Below are 6,228 nucleotides of genomic sequence, written 5' to 3' on the forward strand. Positions count from 1 at the left end.
TCACCTAAACCCTTCCACACTCCGATCGAGCGAATAGCGCACGTTACTCCTGGGTCAATGGGACACTTCGCTTTCACCAACCGCCCAGAGCGGACAATGTACTTCGCAGCTGTGGAGGCAGGAGGGTGTTAAAATGATTCGGAACTGTAAAAATACTTACAACCTAAATTTTCTTATCTTTACTACTGCGGGGGTCTTCATGATGCAATCCGATCCCAGGGCCATGTTTATGAGCCAATGATCTGCGTGGAATACTTCCAGATAGCTGGAAGAATGTTTTAATTGTTCCAGTAGCAAGACAACAAAGGTGGAAAACTGAATGAAATTATTCTTCATTATAGACCTATTAGTATTTCGTATGTTATTGCAAAGGTGTTTGAACATAATTGCTGATATTTTATTTCAAGCAACATATGGATGATAATTAACATTGTTTTATTAGGAAAGAAAGTCTATATACCCTGTCCTAGGTAACTGTGGAGCAAAGTCGCGCATGGCGTCAGAGAAGCGGGGTGAATCTAGCGGCCAGAGCGAAACAGTACACGCTGCTGGGAAGGCAGTTGCTTTCCCCCGCTCCACGCAATTCCGTTCCTCTCACGCGTTGATTGGTGGAGCCGTCTCGCGTCACTACTTGCGCAGAAACTTGTTTTCACTTGCCTGCTCCACAGTTAGCTGGGACAGAGTATACTATAAATTTTATTTTTATTATTTAGCGTAGCTTTTCTGCCACTTTTGACTAATCGTGAAGATGAGTGATGATATGATGAAATTGATGAAGGGACGCTCACGAATAACACCCATGCCCAGGTAGGGATTCTAACCCTGTACCTCTGGTGTCGTAGCGTTCTGTACTGAGCACGCCGCTACTGAGGTCAACACACTGCAAATAGTTTCTGTTAGTAAACTCAATTAAGACACAATGAAGCAATCGCACACTAATATCATATTCCTAGACTTAGCAAAAGTTAATCAGCAATTACTACCTCATTAACATGATTCATTGGGATTATCACAACGTTTCTTAACATGGTTTTCTTATCAAGAAAACACAGCCTTTTCAGTCAAAGCTGATGAAGTACTGTAGAAAATCAGTTTTGTGTGTGGTATCACAAGCTTCGCCAAATGGGCCCAATTTTGTTTGTTATTTTTATCAATCATGTTGCTCTTTGATTTACATCAAGTACACGCCTTTTATACGCAGACGATATAACATTTCTACTAAGACGGGAACAAAATGTGGAAAACCAAAACATTAAATAAACTTAAAACTAGAATGCAAATATCCTCAAAATGAAAGCATTGACATATTAGAAATGTGAAACAATAAAAAGTATATTCAACCTAACTTTAAAATCACAAGAACATACATTTTCAAATACTTTAAACCGAAGAAAAACAGACTGCCGAAATACAGAAAAGGTAATATTTTGGACGTCAATTTGTTCTGTCCGTATAAATTATTTTTATGAAATGATGTGTGTATGTGTGTTCATTGAAGAATTTAGCAGGAGAGGCACGGGAGCACATGCCTCTCCCAAGAAGGGATAACTAAGTATATTATAAGTATATCACATAAAATATATATGGTATTATGTTACAGCGAACAACAAATGTTCGAGCAATATTTTTCCACATAGTAAAATAATAAAACAGTCTGTTATAAATATACTGATCGGGATTATTTTTAACAGACACTTAAATAAGTCGATATCGGAAATCGATTCAGGGACCTGTTGATTACAAGGCAATAACATTATCTCTTTATACGAAGCGAAATTATTCTATGTCAAATACATCCGATGATTGTAACAGTTTTTTTCCTGATGACATGAATTTTCAAGCTTTATCTTTTTCTTTCTGTAACCATTGTTAATACAAATAAAGTAGAACTATTCTATTTCACGAAAGTGTACTAATCTTATGACCAAAGGGACTTGGATTCGTTTCCTGGTGGTATGTACAGTCGCCGACAATAAAAATGGGACACCTAGATCCTGAAATACTGGTTTTCCTGTAGTGCGTTATGTGTGTTGCCTAATTGCACGGCGGTGGCCGAGCCTTATATTGAATACTTACTCTTGAAGTTCTCTTATCGCCGTAGAGTTAGGCAACACACCTAACGCCTTGCAGGGAAGCGAATATTTCAGCATCTAAGTGTTTGAGAGAAATCTGCAAATTATACAGGGTGTATCATAAGTAATGGCGCAAGGTGACACTGTTGAAAGTACACGATATTTTTGCATCTATTATCGTGTACTTTCAACTGTGTCACTTTACGCCATTTCTTATGATACACCCTGTACCCATAACGAAAGTTTAGGTATACTTTTCTTTGGGACACCCTGTATTTGTAGTGTTACATTTTACATCTTTACTGAATATTCTGTGCCACTCCTAGGAAAAATCTAGATCCGTTTGTGTGTGTGTGTGTGTGTGTGTGTGTGTGTGTGTTGGTAAGGGTAGTAGGATGGCATATGGTCTTATAATATGAGCGAGGGAAATTTTCATTTAATATGTCTCTAAGTATATCTCGTGGAATACACGTTTGGTATAAATGTCCATTCAACTAACGCATATCTTCCAACATGTTGCGGGATGAGAGGGGCTAATCACGTGGGTGTTTCGTCATCACTGGTATGTGTGGTGAGTATTTTGCATCTATTTTTGAGAAGAAAACAATCTCTATGTATGGGAAGGGTTCAAAGCGTTCAAACTTCTCCCATTGCTTTAAAACACTCTGCGTTAATTATGGAATCAAATCAACAATATTGATCAATTCAAATAACTCTTGCTATTCATTGGAAGAATATTCTAAAAATATTATTCGCCTGGAGCAGAGATAGCCAAACTTAACGTCAGATGAAACTACCTTTTTCACTTGAGAAAACATGGCGATCTACGAAGGATGAATCGAACTTTTTATGAATGTTTCTTGCTTTAATGAACAATATTTTTTTCATATAGGTTTAGATCTTCTACTACTTTCTTATATATTGAAAAATTACTTTAGAGTAATTGTTGTCTCACGATCAGATACATCTACCGAGTTTATTTATACTGCCTGGAGCTAGTATTTGACAACTTAAAGGTCTTCTATAACGGCTTGCTCCAGTTATTTCTATCATAAAATTAGAGTTGACGAGCTGTATCTTTGCGGGTGAACACTGCCCAAGCCCGGCTGCGCAGTAGCAAGGGGGAAGAGCTACCGGCTGCGCGTCATTATCTTGCGTTCTGTCCTTGTTGTCGACCAACCAAAGGGCGCGTAGGTGGCAACTACATTAACGTATCTCTCTCACACTCTGCGCGGAGTAGCCAAGGCCACCCGCAAAGATACAGCTCGTCAACTCTAGTTTCCGTTAGACTGAGAATGATTGTTATTATTCCTTCTCTAAATATTTACAATAGGTTATTCAATCGCTAAAATGTAACTGTTAATTTACAAAAATAGACGCAACCCTTTTGTGTGCTCATTTCGAGGGACAAGCTTACCAGAAGAAAAGAGTTAGGTTAGGTTAGGTTAGGTTAGAGGTTCATGCTTCCAAATTGGCAGCCATATCTGCGTTTCGCCAAGTGTTTCCTTCGACAGAAATCAGTCGGTGCTTCTTCCATTTAAAGAAATGCCTTTGGCGTAAAGTTCAAGATACAGGACTTTCGGTCCAATATCGAGAGAATGAGGAAATCCGTTTGCATATACGCATGTGTGCCAGTCCAAATCCTGAATAAAGTGTAATGGAAATCAGCACAACTAGAGAAAATCGTAAAACCGTAATTTCGGCAAATCATTTTTAATGCCGTCCCATCAAGTGGTACGTTTTGTCGCATCGCAAATATTTTAAGACTCATTCGAAGAAAAAGGTACGTTTTGTCTCTGGTACGTTTTGTTGCGTATTCGAATATTTTATCATGCATAAAGATATATATTGATTATAAATTACAGTAGCAAAGTACTACATATTTTTAAAGTGAATCATTAAATTTACATTAATTAGGGAAACTAATGAATGGTTGTTAACGCTTTAAGAACGGCATTTTTTGGACGGTAGTTGAATTCCAGTGGAATTTGATTTCTCTAGTCAGCATATTGCAGTACAAGTTCTCTGCCTTGTTGTAGTGCAATCAGCATGAAGGAACAACGTGAAGAGTTTCCCCTCAAGATCGCTGCCAGCATCTGAAATGTGTAAAGTTGAAGTCCTGATTCGAACGCCACTTTACTTCAAAGAAAGTTCCGAAAGACCAGTTCCGTCTGTTAGAAGAGTAAACAAGTATCCGTCACGTCCACGTGGAGCGCAGTATATCCTCCCCTCAAACATTTCCCACCAATAGCGTTCGTTTTTGGAACTGATTGATCTTGTCAAGTTCAAGTGGAGTAAATGAGATGTTGCCAACTCAGTTTCTTTAGAGATTTCTTAACTTGAGTTTGCGCTTGCGTTATCTTTGCTAGGTTGCATTATTGTGTTGTGCTACTTTTTTATACAACGTGGAGACCTTGGGACTACGTCGTAGTGAATGATTGGGTGTCTAAACACTTCAGGTAAAAGTGACAACAGTGCTTCTCAGAGAGAGAGGTGCTAGATCGGAACCAGATACGTATACGGTTGATTTCCTCTCGAGTTGTGTCAAATGCTGTGGCGTTCGAATCAGGGCTTAAACTATATTCAACCATTCACGACCCACTGAAAATACCTTCACGAGCTACCGGTAGCTCGCAATCGACACTTTGGTGATCCCAGATCTAGAGGTAGCACACTATTTTCTTCGTAAACTCAGCAAATCTAAGAATTTATGTGTAAACTGGCATAACCATATATAGTTTCAAACAATGAAAATGCAGACATATTTTTGATCGATCGATAATTTTCACAAGTTAATTGATTGATTGATTTGGTGTTTTAAGTCCACTTTATGCACAGTAAGGCTAATTGGGACTGAACCTACAGTTTAAAGTGGGATCCGAACCACTATGTAACTCCACTGTGAACCCGGGACCCCTTGATTACAAGGCAACAACGCTACCACTGAGCCATCGGGGAGGCCTTTTCACAAGTTAAGAACAGAGATATAAATAATCAATAAAAACAATGAAGAATAATTGTGCTACTGTTAAAGAATTTACTGAATTTTGATATATAATTGTGTACCGAATGAGGTTGTTTAGAATGAAATATTTTTTTGTGTAATTGTAAACTGTTTAGTGGTTTTAATATTATTTAGTGACCAATCAGTAAGGTAATATTTATTGTTATTATAACTATGAAATTTTACTATCTCTGGGCTTCTGAAAGCTGAACCTATTCAATGTTATTTAAATACATATACTGGTACACACAAGGCTATGTTTACATAAATTATCTAAGATAAAATTCTATGCGCGTACGATCAAACAGAATCACACCCAGCTATAAATAACTACATTCAGCTGTAGACTTGCGTTCCGAATGACGCTAATTTAGACAATGTCAACGCTCATTTGCCGCTGAAATGTCACTGTTCTGTCGCAAAATGTCCTCTGAAACACGTTTCAAAGAGCAAGGACCTTTGTCAATGCCAGAACTCTTGCACTTTGTAAGAGTGATTGAATAACAATGTTGAAGGGTTGGTGCTGCTACAGGCGGCAATTGAACGAACTTGATGCAGTTCTTGTACCATTCTACAACCAATTAACGAGGAAATGGTAGGCTGGCTACTTGTTGGCCTAGGTTTGTTCTGCATTGTGATTGCAAATTTAAGTTCGAGCTGTGATGTACAGTAGTAGTAAATCCGAGAAAAATATTTCACGTAATTTTGACATTTGTAAATTCGATTTGGATAGTTAGATTTTGAAAACAAAAGTTTAGAAGCATGCACTATTTTCTTGTAAGACTTTAAAATTTCATTCGTTCCTTATTTACAGCGTCATGAATATTATTATTGTTTGCTTTTCATTGTTCGAACTTTTCGGCTTCATTCTTAATGTACGAACGGGCTTGTTAATAAAGACCTTCTCTTAAAATATTCTATGTTTAATAAAACCATATTCATACATTTTAAAATATAGAATAAAACTCCAATATAAGGAAAATAAACAAAGTAATGTTCACCAAGAATCGTCATTTTGTTTTCATGATGTAGAGGTTGTTTTAAAAATCGATTCCTTCATGTACGTAGCACTAGTTACACTGTAATATTGGAACACGGTAGTGTTCTGGGGTTAAGAAGAATACGTTATTGGGGTCCACGTGCAGTTACTTA

Source organism: Lepisma saccharinum, chromosome 10 (assembly GCF_977018435.1).
Source record: "Lepisma saccharinum chromosome 10, izLepSacc3.1, whole genome shotgun sequence".
Taxonomy (NCBI): domain Eukaryota; kingdom Metazoa; phylum Arthropoda; class Insecta; order Zygentoma; family Lepismatidae; genus Lepisma; species Lepisma saccharinum.